Source organism: Triticum urartu, chromosome 2A, assembly GCF_056163025.1.
Source record: "Triticum urartu cultivar PI428250 chromosome 2A, HENAU_Tu73, whole genome shotgun sequence".
NCBI lineage: Eukaryota > Viridiplantae > Streptophyta > Magnoliopsida > Poales > Poaceae > Triticum > Triticum urartu.
This window is the reverse complement of record NC_141874.1, coordinates 30,006,122-30,016,751: the sequence shown is the minus strand read 5'-3', so window position 1 is coordinate 30,016,751 and position 10,630 is coordinate 30,006,122. Positions and strand designations below refer to the sequence as shown.

Below are 10,630 nucleotides of genomic sequence, written 5' to 3'. Positions count from 1 at the left end.
AGTTTTTTTTGAACTGGACATCATAGGTTATAGTGCTGGCACCGCCACTTTGAAACGGGCACACAAACTGTGGGAGCAAAGTAGCTGAAAATTGGCCATGCATACTACTCAAGTCAGGCCCTCGGATTGCCCACATGCTGATTAGGAAGGCAATATGACAAAATCGACTGATAGATTATTTAGGTCAGCCTAAATAATGACTGACCTAGCTACCCCTAAAAAAGGATTATTTAGGTCAGCCATTTTTCGTTGTAGATGAATGTTCTGTCCATTGATCTAAAGGTAGATCAAAGAGTGACTTACCCAAATTATAAATTGAGTCACCTGACATCCAGCCGGCCCCTTAAGAAAATATGTCAACACAAGTTCGAATCACCTAGCCAACATCACGTACTAACTAGTGCAATCTACCTAGCTGATTGTATCTTAACAACACATGATTAGATGGTAGGGCGGAAGGCGAGCTCCGATGCGGCGGCTTGACCACCATGGCTTCCTCACGGCAGTGCAGCCCAAGGTCACCTAAACCCTCTGAGGTCGATGCGCGAGAGAAGGGACGGATTTGCAAGACAAGAAGGAAGGGGGGAAGATAACAGAGGGGGGGGGGGGGGGGGGGCGAGTGACTGCGGGGGTGGGATTTGAGGGACGGAAAGAAAGGGTTCAATTGTGAAAATGGGTTGTGGCCCAATACTAGCCTGCAAGCTGTTTCATTTCTTTTCTTTTCTTTTTGAGCCGCCCGAGTTAATTTTTGTAGGCGATTTGCTTTTAATAACCGCCTCGGTGAAAAATAAAACCATGTGGTAGGGTTATTACAGGCGGTTCCGGTCATTTGGGACACAAATGCCCGTTTTAACTAGTGTTGCTAGTATAAATCGGGTCTTTTGTTTTGTCTGGATTCTCAAGAAATTATATGTTCAGTAGGCTCTTGGCGTCAGAAATATTTACTAATATTGCGATGATTAATACACATGGTTAATATGTGGTGAATTTCTTACTCACCATTCTTAATTACATTTGTCAAAAATTTATTACATTCGGTTTTTGTTCAATGTGATGTAACTAGTAAAAGAGTTTCACTTTGATGCATGAGCAACGAATGGAAACGTTTGAAAGGATAAACACAAATTTACAGCGCCACCAATCTAATTACTCCTACGTACGTCTTACAGTATATATAGGTCGAGTCTGAGAGAGAAACAAATCAGACGACGACGACCATGGCTGCTCTCCAAGCTCTCTCCTCCGCCCTCGTCCTCCTGCTCCTCGCGCAGCACGCGCGCACGGCGAGGGCGAGCACGCTGGAGGACACGTGCACGCTCGTCGCCACCGGCTCCTGGGAGGCCGCGCACGAGTACGACTTGTGCGTGAAGACGCTGGGGGCGGACCCGGCGAGTGCGACGGCCGACGAGCTCGGCCTCGTCGTCATCGCGGTGAGGATCGCCGGGGCGACTGCCAAGGCCACCGGCGACCGCATCGCCCGGCTGCAGGCCGCCGAGACGTCGCCCCGGCAGCGGCTGGTTCTGGAACAGTGCGCTAAGGACTACGCCTTGACCGTGCGCCGGCTGGGGCGCGCCGCCAGGGAGTTGGCCGCAGGCGGGGACGAGGACATGCTGACGGAGGCGGCCACTCTGCTGGAGCAGGTTCGTGGCACGCCGGTGCGCTGCGACAAGGCGTTCGTCTTCCGGGCCGGCGAGAGGACGCCGCTGACCGACGCAGACCACGAGCTCAACGGCGTGAGCTGGCTGGCGTTGAAAATCTTGCGGCACTGCTTAAACAACGGGGCAAAATGAGCGAGTAGCACGAGGCCTTCTTCTACCTCCGGAAGAAAAATGATCATCTTTCCGGACAGCAAAACTTGTGATGTGCAACAATATAATGAGTAATAATATAACTTGAGAATTTCCAATGGAGATTGTAGAACGCTGTGGTCTTATCAGTATTTATTTATTTCAAAAATGACGCTGAAGATTTTCTCTGATTCACAAAAGTTCATTCAGATCAGGCGAGGAAGGTTACCGTTCGATTTTCACTGACAATTAGCTTTTTGATTGATTAATGGGTAGTGGAATGGGATTAGGGATCGCAATTTACAAACAACTCAAAAACGCTAAAAGTAACAAAAATATGAGTTGCACTTGGGTACGTGGTTGAAAAGAATCATTGAAATGCTTAATTATGCCTCCCAAAGAGGCCTACCCGCATTTTCATTGAAGGGAAAATGTTCCAGAATCTGGTGGTTTCATTTTTTTTTAATGTTAGCAGGAGAACTGCCAAATTCATTGATGAGAAGAAGGTGTTACAAGAGTCCTCAGAGGAGGAAAGCACCGCAAAGGCAACGCAAAAAGAATAGAAAGAAAATGACCCGTCGGCAGCACCACAAACCCAAGCTCTACCATCAAACGCGAACACCATCAGAAGCCCTCGGCGGGATCACCAAGGTGACGCCTCCAAGGAGGAAAACGAAGTTGAGGACTCCACCGTCACCCGATCTGGCACTTCCCGATCTTAGGTTTTCACCAGGAGATCTCACGCTATTGGGAAGGAAGGAAACGGCTCCACAACGATACCTCCAAAGAGGAAGACGACATCCGTGGACGCCGTTACCGCCGGCAACGACAGGGTCGATGCATGATTTTCGCCCGGAGCCGAGTCTTCCACCAACAATCCAAGGATCTGAGGCCACCAGCGCCACAGTGCAACATGAGCCCAAAGCAAACACTACTAGAGATGAATTGGTCAAGCCGCACGCAGGAACTCGGCGAGCACACGCCAACCTGACCGGTCCGCATCGCCGCTCGCAGGCCCTGGGCGATCCAATCCAGATCTGGCCATCCTCTACCTCCGCGCGCAGACCTAGGCGATCCTCCGCACCGTAGCGCACAGGAAAGGGGGTTTCATCACCTGCTACTGTAACTGTTGTGTGTAAACATGAGAGGCACGCCTCTCATTACATCTCACTAGTTGAGTGCCGGTGCATTGCCACGGGTTAAAAAATGCTTTAACAAGAGAAAATAATGTTAACCCGCCCCTATTTACTAATAAATAAAAATCAGGTGTAAATGTTAACAAAACACCTCCCTAACTCCGATCCCCTCTGTTCTCAGGATTGATGATATTCTTGAATCATTTAAAAGCAATTCCAACGTGGTGACCCAAACGTGCAGCTCACTATGCATTTCTGAATGTCCGGAAAAATAATCAGTAGTTTATTATTTGAGATTATCAAGACATTTATTAAGAGTTTTGCAATTGTAAATGATGGGCATTATTACCACCTAGTCTATAGCATATCTTCCACCTAAATTGTTGTCCTCAAGAAATTATTATGAACAAATCATAAAAGAATATATCTGCAAAGAGAGAGTAATGCAAGTACCATCACAATGGAACAATTAAGGATATGAACGAATACCTTGTGTTAACTATTCAAAAATTGCAAAGGATTATATGCAATTCATAAATAGTAGTCACCAAGAGTTGTTATTCTGAAAATTAAGTGGACTGATTTTATTTCTCTATAGGAAAGACATTTGAACTTATACAGACTAAAATGCCGCCGAAGACTGCCATCACCTCACAAGCTATATGGATTTGAATCATCCACGAGGTCAAAGAAATTGCCATAAAAAATACAAAAATACACAGAACTACCTACTTGATAACAACACAAAAATAATATTGGAACACTTTAACACAAAGCCACACAGATCATGAGTGCATTCACATCAGTAAATAAAATTACTTAAAGCATGATCATAGTTACAGCATGAACAAGAAATGTTGTCGTATCAATTAGGTGCAGAGCCGTTAGATCAGAAGAACACGACCAAGAACCATGTGTGTAACACTTAAAATCAATATAGTACATGTATATGAAATCCAATCCATATTACAATACATCATAGCATGTATATACAAGCAAGGAAGTGAAAGAGAAGTCAATACTTGTCAGGAAAAGATAAGACAATGAACGGTAAGGGCAGAGCTACAGAGGTTATGAGGGTATATGCGACAAGGTGCATGAGAGGAATACCATGATATTTACTTTAACTTGCAGATCTCCCATCCACTTTAGTGTACAACAGCCAAAGCACTAAGAACGAGAAAACATTCATTCCCCGCGTCTCCTATCTGGTCGCTGCCACCGTTGTTCACCTTGCTCCAGTAAATCTCTCCTCCCATGGCTCACATTTTCTTTAGCTCGTCCTCAGTCTATGTAGTACCAGATCAATGGCTTCCCAAAGAGTATACAACAAAACCATCAGTTAACTACTTTACATCGGTAAAGAAGTATAACCAGTGGAAACTCAATGTATTGGTGGCGTATCTTCATGAGGTAGGCAGAGGAGAGGCCTAACATGGCGAAGAACCTTGCCATTGACACCTTTGACATGACCATCTCCGTCTAAAAGGGGAAACATCGACATGGCAACCCGTCAAGTAGCATTAAGAAGCTAGCATTCTAGGCTCCGGCTTTGTGTCAAACATTTAAATTATGAACAATGACAATTTCATCTCACAGTCAATATCTGCAGTTTTTAGACGTGGAAAAGAAAGAAAAAGAGAGAGAATCACTTACATAACATCATGCAAACAGAGGTAAATAATCATTAGCAAAAAAATTCTGAACACTTACATAACTATGAAGCTTTCTTGAATGATTTCTCTCTAGCCTTTGAGAGGAAAAGCAGGATAACGAAAAGTCAGTACGAGCCTTGAAATCACACATCAATTTCTAACTAAAGGCATGAAAAGCTAGCATTTAAATCTTCTTGTATAGGTAACTCATTATTTATTATTAAGTAACATCAGGTTGTAAAGATGGTTCTAGGGTTATTCTTACAGTTCTGCATTATAGAAAATTATCTCGCAAATATGGAACTTCCCTTGTACAACAGTCAGTTTTAATGTTGGGTAGATATCCAAACCAAAAAAATTGAAGCCAAACACAAGGATTTACTCCAACTTCTTCCTGTAATCCAGAAGCAGTCGCTGAACAATGCAACATGAGCATCACACGAAGGACAAATAGTAAATTGTTAAGGAAAAAAGGGGCATCAAATTATAAAAAAATTCAACAATTAAAACATGGTAAAACCACACACAAAATTAGTTCTAATTATGTTCCACACAAAATATTAGTTCTAGTTATGTCCCACCAGCAAGAAAAGTGCATATAGAGGTAAGTCGTATCTGGGGATCAAGAACATATGGAAGCATTATCAGTTTATCACTAAACCCAAATATGCAATGATGTGTTTTTTCTTCCTGTCCTACTTCAACCTCAGTGACTCCATTGGAGTAAAGATCTGCCAAAAAAATGCGGCGGCTGATAATTTAACACCACCACAACTACCAAATCAAATCGAACTAAACCAAATCAAATAAGTCCAAGTTGTTCCAAAGCCAGGAATGTGCATGACGGTGGATGACCTCGTCAACGAGCAGACTCTGCTCGTCAGCCACCACCGTCTTCGAAGCTCCTCACCGGCAGAGTGCGTCACCTCCACAACATCTGGCGTCACCTTCCTTTGACGGGTGACGGCCATCGACATCCATACAACAGTCCGTACACAAACTCAATTCTACCTTTCTTCTGCCCGTACAAGAATCTGCAAGCAAGTCAATTTTATTCAAAATCAGCAGCTCACTTCTATTCTTACAATAACAGCAGTCACTTCACTCAGACAACAATAGCAACACAGATCAGAGAGAGATAGAGAGATGGGATAACAACCTTGCTGACACCGGCATTCGTCTTTCCCTTTGTCTAAGAAACATGCGGAGAGCTGCGGCAGGAGGGCTTCGACCAAAGACTCATATTAGCTAGCGATGAGCTCGCGTTGTTGTTGTCCGACGCAGCGTCCGCACCAGTGACATACTCGATGGAGATGAATCGGATGACCGAGATTGACTAACTGACCCCATGGAGAAGGACGGGGCCGCTGACGTCGGCGAGGGCCAGGATTGGCTTGAGGATCCCTCGACCTCGATGACGCGGCTAACGCCATTGTCTTCACGTGGGTGGCCTGGGCTCCTGCACCCACCAGTAAGAAAAGTGCATATAGAGGTAAGTCGCTTCTGGGGATCAAGAACATATGGAAGCATTATCAATTTATCACTAAACCCAAATATGCAATGATGTGTTTTCTCTTCCTCTCCTACTTCAACCTCAGTGACTCCATTGGAGTAAAGATTTGCCAAAAAAAATGCATCATTACGGAGATCAAGCATCGGGCAGTTTCTTTCAATTCCCTCTCCATGCTTTTTTTTTTGCGGAAAAATTCCCTCCCCATGCTAGTAAACAGAGTATATGCGAAAGCTAGAATGAAAAGAAGGAAAACTGTAAGACTAACCGCAAAGTAAGGTTTTTGTAGATTTTTTAATTGTGCCATCTAAAATTCCAGTTGCACCGATGAGTAAAATAAATAATCGTGTAATAGCAATAAGTTGCTTGCCGTTGAAACCAGGACAATGGTGGATGAAGGGCACGGAACTGCATCATGCAGACATTATAAGTAATCTCACGAGGAAATGAAAGAACAAATTAAGATTATTTAGATTGCACATAACAGAGCACTAACTCTCATAATAAATTTACTTAATTCAGGGATTTCACCATTGTCCATGTGTATCTCCCTTATCTGAAACCCATACAATAATTCTTTTCTCGAGACCTCATCGGTCAAACAACACACATATTGGTAACTTCCAACAACCTTGCTCTGCACATATGATGGCTGCCCACTGCCTACCAATACAACTATAGAAGTATAAGTCACGCCAAAGCGTTTTCATAAGCTATTCTAGCAGCAGGATATCTAATACCATGGTATCAACTTATAATACTGAAATAATAAACATCCCTGAATCTATTATAATACCGAAATAAGCACAATAGCCATCAACTTTGTGACGCCCCGAGACCGATGTGCCAGGTGTCCTCCAGGTATTCGCTGTCGTTGCTTTGTCATTCGCTTCCGTGTTGCATCTTTTCATGTCATCATATGCATTGCATCATCATGTTTTCAAAACTTGCATTCGTCCGGGTTTCCCCAGTTTCGTCCGTTGTCCGTTCTGAGCCCAGACACACTTGCACGGTCCGCGGCACGTCCGAAATATTATTTTCTAAGTGGCTGGAAAATGTTCTCGGAATGTGATGAGAGTTGACGTGTGGTCTTATTATAGTGTAGATAGACCGCCTGTCAAGTTTCATCGCATTCGGAGTTCGTTTGATAACCCAACCGTTAAACTATAGCGGCATTATAGTCGGTCTAACGTCGGACGTTTTCGGTCTCCGGAAACAGTCGCCGGGCCTCTCCTTTTCTCTCTTCTCAGACCTTTGCCTTCTGCAATACCTCTCACCGCCAGGACCTACCTAACCTCTCTCGTCAGCCCGCGGACCTCCTCCCGCGCGCGTCCGAAATCTGTCCCGGACCTGACCCGGACTGTCGCCATCGTTGTGTCTGGATCATTCCCAAACATCTATAAAACGTCTCCGTTTTCTCATTTGGGATTCCTAACATATTTTTTTCCGTCCGTCCGATTACGATTGGAGGGACGAGATAAACCCTAGACTAACCTACCCGCTATTTATAAACCGTGACCAAATCCCTAATTTCTAGGGATCCTCCTAGCTGCCGCCGCCACTCCTCTTGTCTCCTTCCACCTCGGGTTCTTCCCTGATCCAAATCCTCCTCATTTTCTTTACCCAACCAACCAACAAACCGATCCAAAAATCCATCCAACCACCTACCTCCTCGTCTTGCGCAACCAGCCAGCCAGCAACAACCACCTCCTCCCTGTTCGATCCAGAGGAGTGGAGCTCCTCCGCGCCCATAGGCTCTCCCGCTCGAGGGATCCACGCTGCCTTCACCAAGCTCCAGGCCGACCCCGCGTCCTCCCCCTCGGTCCTTCCTTCTCTTCTTTATTTCTCCTGCTCTCTCAACTCTCTCTCTCTCTCTCTCTCTCTGCCTCGCAGGATGCCATGGATGCCCGCAGCGCACCTGCCTTCCCGAGTTCCTCCGCAGGAGACCAGCAACCAGAGCTCCCGCTCGACCCTCCGCCGCATGTCGCCGGCCAGCGACCCAGGGAGCCACCGTGGCCATGGATGTCATCTGCCGCCTCCTTCCCGAGCTACAGTGCGCCCAAGCCTCGGACGTGACCGGTTCCGGCTCGAATCGCCCTCCCCAAGCCCGATCGCCGCCCAGACCCGTCGAGTCCCGGCCAACTCCGTCGTTCTTAGCCGTCGCCCCGCGCCAAGTCCCTCGCCAGCCTTCCCTGCTTTGCGTCGAACCGCTCCAGCGCCGCTGCTTCTCTGCTTCTCCGTCGAACAGAGGGCGCCGTGCTCGTATCCTCCCCGCCTCGCGAGCTGGGCCGGCCAGCGCCAAGCCAGGCCCAGTCAGGCCAGATCCGCGCCGCCCTTGCCGGCCTTCCTCTTCACCAGCGGGCCAAGCCCATGGGTGAGGACGCGCCCAGCTCCTCCCCTGTTCCTGTTGGGCCAGGAAGTTTTGGCCCGTAGTTTTTTTCCCGTTGCTGCGAATTTAGCTATTTTTCACAGGATTGCTGTTTTACAGAAAACCCCTTGTTGATCGTGCATTTAATAACTTCACAACCGTGCATCGGATGGAAATAAATTATATATGAAAGTTGCTTAGATTTTTTCCTAGTTTAATAATATGCAAATTTCATGCATGTTTGAAATGTTTAAAATGCAATTTGTTTAAACTTGCTTAAATGCCATGCTAAAATGATTTAATTCATAACTAAATAACCGTAACTCCGATTTAAATAAACTTTATATGAAAATGGGGTAGAAAAATGTCTAGTTTAACTTGGTGGCATCACTTTGCATGTTTAACAACTCTAAAATTGTGTTTAGGGTAGAACAGTACCAAACCTAATAAATGCATATGGGGATTTTCCGGAAGTGTTGTTCGTTGCTTCCGGCCTCATTTAAACTTGACTAGATAGGTAGTTTTACTTTGCTTCACCCTCTTGCCATGTTTAAAAACATTTAATATTGTTGGGTACATAAACGAGATCGAACTAAATAACTTGAACGTGGTGTTTCGTCAATATGCAACGGAGTTGCATAATGAGCTCCACTTAATTTGTAGGATTGTTTGTGCACTTTGCCATGCCATGCCTCATTAAACCGGACATGCATCATTCTTGTTTGCGCATCATGCCATGTCTATGTGATGGTTGTTTACTATGTTGTGCTTCTTTCCGGTGTTGCTTCTTCGGGTTGGTTCCGGTAACGTCGCGTTTGTGAGGACCCGTTCGACTACGTCCGTTTGTCTTCTTCATGGACTCGTTCTTCTTCCTTGCGGGATCTCAGGCAAGATGACCGTACCCTCAAAATCACTTCTATCTTTGCTTGCTTAGTTGCTCGCTCTTTTTCTATGCCTATGCTGCGATACCTACCACTTGCTTATCATGCCTCCCATATTGTTGAACCAAGCCTCTAACCCACCTTGTCCTAGCAAAACTTTTATTGGCTATGTTACCGCTTTGCTCAACCCCTCTTATAGCGTTGTTAGTTGTAGGTGAAGATTGAAGTTTGTTCCTTGTTGGAACATGGAGATGTTGTTCTTTGTTGGAACATGTTTACTTGTTGGGATATCACAATATATCTTATTTAATTAATGCATCTATATACTTGGTAAAGGGTGGAAGGCTCGGCCTTATGCCTGGTGTTTTGTTCCACTCTTGCCGCCCTAGTTTTCGTCATATCGGTGTTATGTTCCCGGATTTTGCGTTCCTTACGCGGTTGGGTAATAATGGGAACCCCTTGACAGTTCGCCTTGAATAAAACTCCTCCAGCAATGCCCAACCTTGGTTTTACCATTTGCACTAACAACCTACCACCTTCCCCTGGGTTCTGCAGACTCAAGGGTCATCTTTATTCTAACCCCCCGGGCCAGTGCTCCTCTGAGTGTTGGTCCGACCGAGCAGACTGCGGGGCCACCTCGGGGCAACTTGAGGTTTGGTTTTACTCGTAGGATGTCTCATCTGAGTGTGCCCTGAGAACGAGATATGTGCAGCTCCTATCGGGATTTGTCGGTACATTCGGGCGGTGTTGCTGGATTTGTTTTAACTTGTCGAAGTGTCTTGTAGAACCGGGATACCGAGTCTGACCGGAATGTCTCGGGAGAAGGTATATCCTTCGTTGACCGTGAGAGCTTGTCATGGGCTAAGTTGGGACACCCCTGCAGGGATTTGAACTTTCGTAAGCCATGCCCGCGGTTATGGGCAGATGGGAATTTGTTAACGTCTGGTTGTAGAAAACCTGAAGTTAACCTTAAATAAAATGCATCAACCGCGTGTGTAACCGTGATGGTCTCTTTCCGGCGGAGTCCGGGAAGTGAACACGGTGTTGGAGTTATGCTTGACGTAGGTTGTTCTAGGATCACTTCTTGATCATAGATTCTCGAACGTGCTTTGCCTTCTCTTTCACTCTCATTTGCGTATGTTAGCCACCATATATGCTAGTCGCTTGCTGCAGCTCCACCTCATACCTTTACCTTACCCATAAGCTTAAATAGTCTTGATCGCGAGGGTGCGAGATTGCTAAGTCCCCGTGACTCACGGATACTTCCAAACCAGTTTTCAGGTGCCGATGAGT

At 45.8% G+C, this 10,630-nt stretch overlaps 1 pseudogene; it reads left to right on the top strand.

Moving 5' to 3' along the window:
• Positions 1-1,100: 1,100 nt before the first annotated feature.
• Positions 1,101-1,707, top strand: LOC147983199 (uncharacterized; annotated as a pseudogene).
• The last annotated feature ends 8,923 nt before the right edge of the window (positions 1,708-10,630 follow it).